The sequence below is a fragment of the Lepidochelys kempii genome, chromosome 9, assembly GCF_965140285.1.
Source record: "Lepidochelys kempii isolate rLepKem1 chromosome 9, rLepKem1.hap1, whole genome shotgun sequence".
NCBI classification, from domain to species: domain Eukaryota; kingdom Metazoa; phylum Chordata; order Testudines; family Cheloniidae; genus Lepidochelys; species Lepidochelys kempii.
The window spans coordinates 45,821,451-45,835,014 of record NC_136388.1 but is presented as its reverse complement, the minus strand read 5'-3'; positions in this window follow the sequence as shown (position 1 = coordinate 45,835,014).

The following is a 13,564-nucleotide window of genomic DNA, read 5'->3' as shown; positions in this document are numbered from 1 at the left end:
GCTGCTGAACTTGAATTAATATGCAAACTAGATACCATTAATTTAGGTTTGAACAGAGACTGGGAATGGTTCGGTCATTACAGTATTTGAATCTATTTCCCCATGTTAAGTATCCTCACACCTTCATGTCAACGGTCCAAAATGGGCCATCTTGATTATTACTTCAAAAGTTTTTTTTCCCCTGCTAATAATAGCGCCTCTTAATTAGCCTCTTACAGTTGGTATGGGTACTTCCACCTTTTCATGTTCTCTGTATGTATAAATATCTTACTATATGTTCTGTTCTATGCACCCGATGAAGTGGGCTGTAGCCCATGAAAGTTTATGCTCAAATAAATTTATTAGTCTCTAAGATGCCACAAGTACTCCCGGTCTTTTTGCTGATACAGACTAACATGGCTGCTACTCTGAAACCTGTCCATATGTACTCCACTCTTAGTGCGCATGCAATATCCTTTATCCAGCAGTGCCCAGTAGGCTGCACCTGTCCCCTGTTTGCCTTCATGCCTGCCCATGCCAAGGGCATAAAGGGCAGAATGACGCCAACCATCCCCCAACTCCTTATCACCCACACCTGTGAGATGGAACTATGAGCAGTATCTTTATCTCTTGCGCTTGGCTAGCTTTGTTTGTATAGTAGTTGATTAGTGGAAAGTACTTCCTTGATAGCGTTTTTTGGTAGGTTTCTATCTGGGTATTTCCCTTTTTATACCCCTACAGCCATAATGACTAAGCACACATGCCCTGGCTTTAACTATTAGCCCTCCTGTGAGGTGGCCATGTCCCTCAGTGATGGGCATGACAGATATTTATTTTGTCTGGGTGAGAGGCATATCACTGAAGTGTTCTCCTTCAGGTCATTTTCAAAACAAGTGCAGAAAGTGAGGGAAGCTTGCCTGGAACTCTTTCTTTTAGATAAATGCATGAGACCTGCCTTGGATCTGGACAAACAAGTCCTTCCTGGAGCAGTGCAAAGAACCATAATTACTGTAAAGTAAACAACTGTTTTACCTGCATGCCTGTTTCTCAAATATATGGTAGTTTATTTTGTCTATATTCACCCTCTTCTCTTGACTAACATCTGAGTGACTCCCATTGAAATGTTCCATTTGACACTCTTTTTATCTTTTATTGCTTTCCTATTACATGTGACTGGAGTGAGATCAGAGATGCCTTCGTTTGCTGCTGTTTCTGGTATATCTTTCCTGTTGACAGGATAATTTATTGCCATCTCTGAATTCAGTGAAATCCTTTTGGACTTTGCATATCAAGTCTGAAGATACAGAGTAGTCTATCAGCATAGTATGCATCCGATGAAGTGAGCTGTAGCTCATGAAAGCTTATGCTCAAATAAATTTGTTAGTCTCTAAGGTGCCACAAGTCCTTCTTTTCTTTTTGCGAATACAGACTAACATGGCTGCTACTCTGAAACCTACCAGCATAGTGTAAAATGATCGAATATTTAGTTTGACGACTTTATGATATCACCAGATTAAATTCTATGGCCTGTGTTATGCAGGAACTCAGATTAGATTATCATAACAGTCTGTTCTGGCCTTTAAAATCTATAAAATGTATTGTTATGGTATTAATTATGAATTTTATAGATCTTGGGCAACTCCAGAATATGTGCCTGTGTGTCCTATTCTCCTTCAGCAGACTATTCTCTCTCAATCTTATTCTCTTAATTTAAGAAATTATACTAGTATCCAGTGTAACTGTTTAGAATAAAACATAACTATTGGAGGTAAAATAGCTATGTAACTTGCTAATGTAGCCATGTAGCTTGCTCTGTATCTGTAGGTACACTCCTCATTGAGCCACTGAACCACTGAACCACTGAATTGCAGGATTTTTCTCCATATAGGATGGCCGTTCGCATTGACATTAATGGGTGCAGAGTCAAGCCAATGCTAAGCACTATTGAAAATGTCATTTATACTGTGTTCTTTAACAGAATGGGCACTTTCATTCTGTACTCTAAGAGAAAATTATAGATCATTGAAGGGTGGTGAGATACAGCAGATGACTCAACTGTTCCAATAGTTCATTTTTATCTACTTTTGATCATGTGGCCTCATTCCCCAATTTTTTTTCCACATGCCTTGATATTCATACTTAAGTAGAGCCAGCAGGTTCTAACTAAAAGATGTTAGAAGGTTGCTAGCCAATATTGCCAGTGGATTATTAATATATTATATGGGTTCGAAGACCCTCAATCACTCAATACTGATTAGATTCTTGTGTGTTTTCTCTACAATTTATTGTTCTAACAGTCCTGATTAGTGCAGTTGTTACTGTGTATCAGCGATAACTGTTGTCCAGGTATATGTAATTTGTAATTCAGAGTTACTTATGGTTAACTATCCATAATTTCTTAATATCCAGAAAGATTTGTTATATCTATATGATGTAAAAAGTGACAACACTGCTACTCACAAAACGTAGCTATCAAAACCATTTTAAATTATACCTCCTTCCTGGGCGGTCGATAATTTTCATGCTTCCATAAGATCTTCTATTACTCTATTTCTCCATACGCATTTGTGTATGTTTATGATGACTTCATCATCAGATTAATAAGGCAAAATAACCTTTCTGATCTCATAGACTCAGACCTGATTTAGGCACACTTCTGGCCTGATGCTTACTTTATTGTCTCTAACACCAGCCCTACTCTCACTGGGAAACTCTTGTTCTCAGTCTCTCTCTTGCTGTGGAGTATTAGCCTATGCTGCTGAATTGGGCATTAACTACTTTTTGGAAGGACCATGTGATTCCTTCAGTGTACAGTTTGTGAAACCTGTTGGGAACCAAAAAGGAATAGGTTGGCTAAATAGGCGATAGACTGAGTTATGTAATTACTTTGCTGTTTTCGTGAACAAAAGCGATTTAATTAAAATTTACATTTCATAACTTATCATTTTGACTCAATTGCTTCTTATCCTCTATGGACATTCTGAATGTAGATAATTTTAATTAAAAAACCCAATAGATGCCTAATATGAAAAATACTAAGAAAGTATATTATATTCCTTCTTAAACATAATAATTATGGTGCTAATACTTTATACCATCCTTAATGATGGAAAGGGAACAATTTCTGAAGGGAATGAAAGATAGTTGCTTGCTTTAAGGCTTGATCCAAAATTCATTGGAAAAAAACTCCCATTGACTTCACTGGGTTCTGGATCAGATCATAAACTTCAATTCAGCAAAGCATGTGTATACAGGTTTAACTTGAATGTGCTTTCGTCCATCTCTACTCAGCAAAGCACTTAGCTCATACTTGCTTAAATTTAAACTTGTGCTAAAGTACCTGAATTTGGCTTAAGGGCTTTGCTGAACCAGGGCCTAAAACAGTAACCATTTTTTAAATGAGGACTCCCACTCAGCTGAGGACGCCACGTTGCCCACATATTGATCAGAGGTGTGTGGGAGCCAAAACTTCTGTTTTATGAGAAACTTTACGATTTCAAAATTTGGTTTTGTTTCAAATTGGAATGAAACCAACATTTTCTTAATTTCACTTTGGGTTAAGCAAAATGTTTCACCAGAAATGTCAAAACAGGACATGTCAGCATCATCAACATGCTTCATGTCATGGGTTTATCCTTTACAAAATTTTGTAGAAATAGACATGTTCCCACAGAAAGCTTCTCGGTTTTGACAAAATGGCATTTTTTGACTAAAATAAAGTTCCATTGGATCATTTTTGATCAGTTCAAATGTTAATATATAATAGAGTGTTGTGAACAATAAGTGGAAGATGTGCTAGGTGTTAATTATCTATTATTACTGCTAATTTTATTAAAACTCAACAGTATCTAGTTTCTTCTTGTCCCATTTGGGCACATACGATAACAGAGATGAATATATTTCTAGTTACAAAAATGTTTACAGGTGCAATAAAGTAAATGTAATAAAAATGAAGTATGCATTTTTTCCTTGCGCATTTAAGGGTCAGTATTTAGACATGTAGAAGTGCTTTTAGAAAAAAGGCATCTATCTATATACTCCAGGTATAGTTGACATAACTAAGGGCTTTTCTAGCCAGGGATACTCAGGATAATTAATCTGAATTACTGATCAAAGTGGATTAGTAAAACCACATTTAAACACCTGCATGGATGCTCTTATTCAGAATTAAAGTGGCCTTTATTCAGTTTATTTTAATTCACTCTCAAAGTGAAAAAGGGCTTGGCTACACTTGCAAGTTAGAGCGCATTAAAGCAGCCCTGGGCGCCCTAACTCCTAAAGTGTCCACACTGGCAAGGCACGTAGAGCGCCTGGACTCTGGAGCTGGAGCTCTCCTGGTAATCCACCTCCATGAGAAGCATAAAGCTTGCTGCGCCCCTGCTGAAAACACCCAGGCATCAGTGTGGACGAGGTGTTGCATTACTGCGCTGTGATTGGCCTCCGGAAACATCCCATAATCCCCTGAAGTCAAGCAGCCACTCTTCTCATTGTTTTGAACTCTGCTACAGGCGTGCGGATATCCCCTTTCAAAACTCCATTTCTGACAGCCGGCATGCTTATCTGCTCCAGGACAAAGCAAACCATTAATGTGGCATGCTGTTGTTGTGAGTGTGTGTGAGAGAGGGTTGGGGGGAGGGTAGTCTGCCACTGTCTGAACTTACAAGACAGCATGCTGACACACATTCAGCCCCCCTCAAAACATGCTGTCTCTCCTCCCACATACACACAACACACTCCCTGTCACACTCCACCACCCCCCATTTGAAAAGCATGTTGCAGCCACTTGCATGCTGGGATAGCTACCACAATGCACTGCTCTTTGTGGGATTGCAAGAGCTGCTAATTTGGCCACGCCAGCGTACTTGCAGCTGACAGTGTAAACATATGGCAGCGTTTTCCCTGCTGCGGTCTCCGAAGGCTGGTTTAACTCCCAGAGCTCTACATCTGCAAGTGTAGCCAAGCCCTTAATCTGAATGGAATTAAGGCCACTTTAATTGTGAGGCCAGGTCTACACTACAGACCTATATCAGTATAACTATGTTGTTAAGGGGTGTGAAAATTTCCAGTGCCTGAGTGACGTAGTTATACCGACCTAACCCCCTGTGTAGCCAGCGCAAAGTCAATGGATGAGTTTCTCTAATCGACATAGCTACTGCCACTCGGGGAGGTGGATTAACTACTCCAGCAGGAGAAACTCTTGCATCAATGTAGGAGCATCTTCACTAAAGTGCTATAGCACTGTACATGAAGATAAGCCCTAAGTAAGAGCTTTAATGCAGAGGCTTAATGCAGTTTAACCAAACCACTTTAAATTCATAGACTCAGACTTTTAGGCCAGAAGGTACCACCATGATCATCTAGTCTGATCTCCTGCACATTGCAGGTCACAGAACCGCAATCACTCACTCCTGTATTAGACACCTAACCTCTGGCTAAGTTACTGAAGACCTCAAATCATGATTTAAAAACTTCAAGAAACCAAGAATCCTCCATTTACTTTTGTTTAAATCTGCAATTGACCTGTGCCCCATGCTGCAGAGAAGGCAGAAAAGCCCTATTGTCTCTGCCAATCTGACCTGGGGGAAAATTTCTTCCTGACCCCAAATATGGCAATCAGTTAGACCCTAAGCATGTGGGCAAGACCCACCAGCCAGACATCTGGGAAAGAATTCTCTGTAGTAACTTAGAGTCCTCCCCATTTAATGTCCCATTACCAGCCTTTGGAAATATTTGCCGCTAGCAGTCGCAGATCAGCTATGTGCCATTCCCTGTATAAACTTATAAGGCTCACTCTTGAAGCCAGTTAGGTTTTTGGCCCTGTCAAGGTTCCTCCCCCACTCTGAATGCTAGGGTACAGATGTGGGGACCTGCATGAAAACCTCCTAAGCTTATCTTTACCAGCTTAGGTCAAAACTTCCCCAAGGTACAAAATATTCCACCCTTTGTCCTTGGATTGGCCGCTAACACCACCAAACAAATACTGGTTACTGGGGAAGAGCTGTTTGGAAACGTCTTTCCCCCCAAATACTTCCCAAAACCTTGCACCCCACTTCCTGGACAAGGTTTGGTAAAAAGCCTCACCAATTTGCGTAGGTGACTACAGACCCAGACCCTTGGATCTTAAGAACAATGAACAATCCTCCAACGCTTGCACCCCCCCCCCCTTTCCTGGGAAATGTTGGATAAAAAGCCTTACCAATTTGCATAGGTGACCACAGACCCAAAACCTTGGATCTGAGAACAATGAAAAAGCATTCAGTTTTCTTACAAGAAGACTCTTAATAGAAATAGGAGTAAATAGAAGTAAAGAAATCCCCTCTGTAAAATCAGGATGGTAGATACCTTACAGGGTAATTAGATTCAAAACATAGAGAATCCCTCTAGGCAAAACCTTAAGTTACAAAAAAGATACACAGACAAAAATAGTTATTCTATTCAGCACAATTCTTTTCTCAGCCATTTAAAGAAATCATAATCTAACACATACTTAGCTAGATTACTTACTAAAAGTTCTAAGACTCCATTCCTGGTCTATCCCCGGCAAAAGCAGCAGACAGACAGACAGAGACCCTTTGTTTCTCTCCCTCCTCCCAGGTTTTGAAAGTATCTTGTCTCCTTATTGGTCATTTTGGTCAGGTGCCAGTGAGGTTACCTTTAGCTTCTTAACCCTTTACAGGTGAGAGGAGTTTTCCTCTGGCCAGGAGGGATTTTAAAGGGGTTTACCCTTCCCTTTATATTTATGACAGGCTCCCCACTGCTCCCCTAGGAAGGCTGTTCCAGAACTTCACTCCTCTGAAGGTTAGCAACCTTCATCTAATGTCAAGCCTAAACTTGTTGATGGCCAGTTTATAGCCATTTGTTCTTGTGTCCACATTGGTGCTTAACTTAAATAACTCCTCTCCCTCCCTAGTATTTATCCCTCTGTGATGGGGTGTACTCCCCACACTGGCCCTGAGAGGGTAAATTAGGCCCAATAACTGTCCAGGCTGCACCTGGAGGAGGAGCCAGGGAGCAAGGATTCATTAATTAGACATGAGGCTCAGCTGGGCAGGGACAGGCGGGGTGTATATAAACCAGGAAGTGGGCAACAGAAGGGGGTGGTAAGGAGGTGTGTTGGGACTATAGAGGGTAATGCATTGTTGCTCCCTGGGTTTGCCAGCCGCTCAGCTCCCTAGTGCCCGGAAGATAGGAGAAGGCTCAGAAGAATAGCAGCAAGGAATAGCAGTGCAGGCCTTGGCTGCTAATCAGAGGGCCCCTGAGCTAGAACTCAGAGGGCAGGCCCAGGTTCCCCTACCAGCCACTGGGGATTTGGCAAATACCAGGCAGAGGACAGTGGACTGCCTGGGATGATTTGGTCTGGGAAAGACTTTGTTGCACTCCCCCTGCCACCCTCCTCCCCTGGAAGGGGAAACCATGTTGTGAAGTGGCCGGAGGGCTGAGTCACAAAAAGGAGAATGCCGTTCCTGGAGCAAGAGGGGCCACAGGATGTGAGAAAAATGGGAGAGATACCGCAGAGGAGGGCGCAACGCCTGGCCAGAACTAATCCCAGGATGTCCAGTAGGAGGTGCCATCATAGAATATCAGGGTTGGAAGGGACCTCAGGAGGTCATCTAGTCCAACCCCCTGCTCAAAGCAGGACCAATCCCCAATTAAATCATCCCAGCCAGGGCTTTGTCAAGCCTCACCTTAAAAACCTCTAAGGAAGGAGATTCCACCACCTCCCTAGGTAACGCATTCCAGTGTTTCACCACTCTCCTAGTGAAAACGTTTTTCCTAATATCCAACCTAAACCTCCCCCACTGCAACTTGAGACCATTACTCCTTGTCCTGTCCTCTTCTACCACTGAGAATAGTCTAGAACCATCCTCTCTAAAACTACCTCTCAGGTAGTTGAAAGCAGCTATCAAATCCCCCCTCATTCTTCTCTTCTGCAGACTAAACAATCCCTGTTCCCTCAGCCTCTCCTCATAAGTCATGTGTTCCAGGCCCCTAATAATTTTTGTTGCCCTTCGCTGGACTCTCTCCAATTTATCCACATCCTTCTTGTAGTGTGGGGCCCAAAACTGGACACAGTACTCCAGATGAGGCCTCACCAATGTCGAATAGAGGGGGACGATCACGTTCTTCGATTTGCTCGCAATGCCCCTACTTATACATCCAAAATGCCATTGGCCTTCTTGGCAACAAGGGCACACTGCTGGCTTATATCCAGCTTCTCGTCCACTGTCACCCCTAGGTCCTTTTCCGCAGAACTGCTGCCTAGCCATTCGGTCCCTAGTCTGTAGTGGTGCATTGGGTTCTTCCGTCCTAAGTGCAGGACCCTGCACTTATCCTTATTGAACCTCATCAGATTTCTTTTGGCCCAATCCTCCAATTTGTCTAGGTCCATCTGTATCCTATCCCTCCCCTCCAGCGTATCTACCACTCCTCCCAGTTTAGTATCAAACTGGTGAGTGTAGTATCAGTGGTGAGTATGCCCTGTGACACCCTTTTATGTATTTATAGAGAGAAATCTTATCTCCGCTCAGCCTTCTTTTGGTTAGGCTAAACAAGCCAAGCTCTCTGAGTCTTTTCTCATAAAGTAGATTTTCCAATTCACAACAGTTGCTAATTCAGATTAATTTTCCTGAGTGTCCACATGTGGAAAAGCCCTTAGATATACATCCAAAGTGCAATTTGAAATAAACCAACACCAGTAAACCAGATGATTTAACATAATCCCCTGCCCTCCTTCCACATCTATGTATTCTGGGCTGTCAACAGGTAGTGCTTTTATCCACCTGCATTTGAGATGGGCTTGAGCATGAAAATTCAGATTTCACTGGAGATGTGTGGATCTACATGTGTGTTTATAATGAACAAACTGAAAAAAAATACAGATGTGTAAAAAATTTTAAATCACCCACATTATGACCCCATCAACCCCTTTTTTACATGTGCAGTTATTTCTAGAGATGCTAACTCTGTGTGACTTACAGCAAAGATTAACCTTTTATGCGTGACAGAAGGAATGTGGATTCATTCTCTTGAGTACATAGCAAACCAAGGTAGCAGTGCGTTTGCCCACCCTGGGTACCCACTCCAACACTTTATTTGCATTTGCTTGCTCCAGATGGCACTTCAACCTGTTCTGCAGGCACCTTGCTGTGTGTAAGTGTTCAGCAGACAGATGTTTGTAATAATTAGCTGATTTCTACTGCTCTCCTTTAGGCACACAGCAAGTGATGCATCGAACACTGATGTTCAATTGCCCACTAACCTTGGTCTAATGGCCCCTGCTGCGGAGACCTATATAGCTATCAGAGTAACAGCCGTTTTAGTCTGTATTCGCAAAAAGAAAAGGAGTACTTGTGGCACCTTAGAGACGAACCAATTTATTTGAGCATGAGCTTTCGTGAGCTACAGCTCACTTGAGCTCACGAAAGCTCATGCTCAAATAAATTGGTTAGTCTCTAAGGTGCCACAAGTACTCCTTTTCTTTTTGCTATATAGCTATGTTATCTGGTGAAATAAGATTGCAGTCCTGCAGCCTTTTACTTTATTGATGGCAATTTTATTCTGGAGTATGTCCCTTGATTGCAAAATTTGGAACATCAAATCCCTGCCTAGCCCTTTGCTGCCCTCATCTCTGGGCTCCATGCAACAGTGTAAGTCAGGAGTAAATTCATTGTCACTGACAATTACCTGGAATTTACACCAGTAGAATTTGGTCCTCAGTGGTCAGGATGGATGGTAGTGAATGAGGCAGGGATGAACCTGCCTTCAAATACCAGAAACACCCACATAGTTGTTATTGGGGCCATTTAGTGCACTGGAGGAGGTACACTACATGTTGTGATAGACATGTGTAGGACCCATGGATCTTGAAAGCTGTATCGTGGGGGATGTTGATCATTGTAGCAGGGTCTGGTGCTGCTTTGAATTGTGTCTTGATCTGTGGGGAGCTTGGAGAGGTTGGATGGTTGTTTGAAGGTCAGAAGAGGGGGGTTGAGGAAAGATTTCTTTCAGGATGGGGTCCCCATTGAGTATACAACTCTAGTAACTATGTGGGTGAAACCAGACAATCACTATGCTTTGAATGAACTCTCACAGGAAAATGATAAAAGACAGAAACACCCTGTCACCTGTGGGTGAAAACTAAAATCATGGACTGAATATAGAGCCGGGATTTATGGCTTGTTAGGACAATCTGTAACCAATTAATAATGCCCGCCCCTTCTCCCCCCTCCACCCCTGCTGTTGCCTCTCCTCCTTTCTTCCCTATGACTGGAGGGGTGTTAACAGGCCACTTCACCTTGAATTGTCCCTTGAAATATGTGTTAACTACTTATGCTAAACAATCTCTTCAAATTTTGTATTGAGCAAAAAGAAAAGGAGTACTTGTGGCACCTTAGAGACTAACCAATTTATTTGAGCACAAGCTTTCGTGAGCTACAGCTCACTTCATCAGATGCATACTTATGCTCAAATAAATTGGTTAGTCTCTAAGGTGCCACAAGTACTCCTTTTCTTTTTGCGAATACAGACTAACACAGCTGTTACTCTGAAACCTGTCATGATGCAAGGCACTGCATTTAGCCGTATGGAGTGGAAATCTATCAACTGCATGAAAAACAGTTTCCACAGTATGCATCCAATGAAGTGAGCTGTAACTCACGAAAGCTCATGCTCAAATAAATTGGTTAGTCTCTAAGGTGCCACAAGTACTCCTTTTCTTTTTGTGAATACAGACAAACACGGCTGTTACTCTGAAACTTGTATTTAGCAGTGACACTTCGAGTTTCCCGTGAGTGTGGGTAAGCTGTGTGAGGTTTCCCAGCTCTGTGTAAGCTCCAAAGCAAGTCTCTCTAACCAACAGGAGTTGGTCCAATACAAGACATTATCTCATTGTCTCTAATATCCCGGGACCAACATGGCTACAACAACACTGCATACACCAATCCAGATATATCTAGTGCAGACAGCAACATTGTTTCCTTTGTTTTTCTGATCACTGTTTCAGGACTAGCATTTATAAAATATCAGCATCCTGAAAGCTTTTGCACAAATCTGCAGAAGTGTACTGTGTTTCTACAGCTCTTGGTATCTATAGGCAGGAGATATCAAATCTTACAATCATATCATTCTGATTACCACCTTGCTTTTTTTCTCTCATTTCAATTCTAATATGAATTTATCAGCTAATAGATCATGTACCACTAGACTGAGGGACAAATGTTAGTCCAAGATCCCAAATTTTCAGACGATATAAAGCATTAGTTGCTAACTCTAGCAGAGCTCAAGGGAACAATCACTAACTAAACTTATGAGGCTAAAACAATATATGGAAATCAGATATATGATTTTAAGCTCTATTCTAATGTCACCTGCCAGTGCTAGAATTAAATGCCTGATGCCATTTGAAAAATGGGAAAGTCATATTTTTTTATAGATCTCCAGTACGTTATTAAGCAGAGATTCAAAATGGTGAATAAACCTCTTTAGACTGTCACGGAAAATCTTATGAACTCATTCGTCTCTTGAACTTTGGAATGAAATACAAATCTGAAAACTGCTGATATTTCTACCACACAACAGAACCACTAACCCAGGAACCTATCCTTGCAACAAAGCCCGTTGCCAACTGTGCCCACATATCTATTCAGGGGACACCATCACAGGGCCTAATCACATCAGCCACACTATCAGAGGCTCGTTCACCTGCACATCTACCAATGTGATATATGCCATCATGTGCCAGCAATGCCCCTCTGCCATGTACATTGGTCAAACTGGATAGTCTCTACATAAAAGAATAAATGGACACAAATCAGATGTCAAGAATTATAACATTCATAAACCAGTCAGAGAACACTTCAATCTCTTTGGTCACACGATTACAGTCATGAATGTTGTGATATTACAACAGAAAAACTTCAAAACCAGACTCCAGCGGGAGACTGCTGAATTGGAATTCATTTGGATACAATTAACTTAGGTTACCTTGCATAATGACTTAGCCACTCCCAGTCTCTATTCAAGCCTATTTCCCCTTGTTTTTTCCTACCCCCCACCCTCAGAGGTTCTTGTTAAACCCTGGATTTGTGCTGGAAATGGCCAACCTTGATTATCATACACATTGTAAGGAGAGTGATCACTTTAGATAAGCTATTACCAGCAGGAGAGTGGGGTGGGGGGAGAGAAAACCTTTTGTAGTGATAAACACCCATTTTTTCATGGTTTGTGTGTATAAAAACATCTTCTGTATTTTGTATTTTCCACAGTATGCATCCTATGAAGTGAGCTGTAGCTCACGAAAGCTTATGCTCAAATAAATTGGTTAGTCTCTAAGGTGCCACAAGTACTACTTTTCTTTTTGCGAATACAGACTAACACAGCTGTTACTCTGAAACCTACTTTTGATTCAGTTGTTTATCTGAGAGTGAGACCAGTTGACTTTTAAAACTTGGGCAAAATGGCAGATTTAAATGCTTTTTTTTCTTTAAGATTTTTCTATTGCTTTTAATTGCATCTCTGTGGTTTCATTTGCTTGGCAAACTTTGAAAGAGAGGAAAAAAGGGAGAGTTTAGGCACCAAGCAGGTTTCTCCAAGCTTTCACTAATCCATACTACTTCATTCTAGCTTTATCAGTAATTGGTTTGAGTGTGTTGGCAGGACTTGACAGCTTTCAGCAGGGTTTGTACCTTCGGATACATTTATCTAAAAGGAAAAATATTCTGTTCTTTTATTCCAAAATAACCAGCTTTAAAAAAAAAGGAATATCCAGTTCTCACAGCATTGTCATAAGAAATTCATATATTTTACAGAGTAAAAATTGACACATGTTCTCTGCTTGTTTCTAATTACAGAAAGCTCTGCTAGGTGCTGCCCTGACACTATACAAAGGAATCTAATTAAGAAAGGAGGAATCCTCATGAAGACAATCCATTAATGAATGTTGTTGTTTTCCTTTTACACTGATTCTTAGTGAATTTGAGTCCTGGTCCAAACCTCTTTGACATCAATGGGAGGCTTTGTATTGGGCACCAGATTTTATGAAGGTGCTTAACTAGCAGCACTGGAAAATGAATTGGCATGACAGCAGAAGCACTGCTGGCTTTTCCTTAGCCTCCTGGACACTGGCACAACTGATTAAGAGAGCTTTAAACTAGGAATTTGAGGGAGATGATTGGGAGATGTCCAGGTAATCTCCACACCGGATTTTAACATTGAGAGAAAAGAAAACAAAGTAAGAAAGGATACAGCTGTGGGTAGGAGAATGGACATAAGGAGGGAGGGTAACGTAGATACCAGTCTAATAGGTGATGCTGGTGGTAGAATGTCTGCCTAATCGGGTAAAGAATGTGAGCGAAGCCAAACAGCAAAAATTAAGATGTTTGTACACCAACACGAGGAGCCTAGGTAACAAAATGGAGGAACTAGAGCTTTGCCTCAGTCTTAATGAGGAGCTTAGGGATAATGGTAGGATGACAAATGGGAATGAGGATATGGAGGTAGATATTACCACATCTGGGGTAGAAGCCAAACTCGAACAGTTTAATGGGACTAAATGGGGGGGCCCAGGTAATCTTCATCCAAGAATATT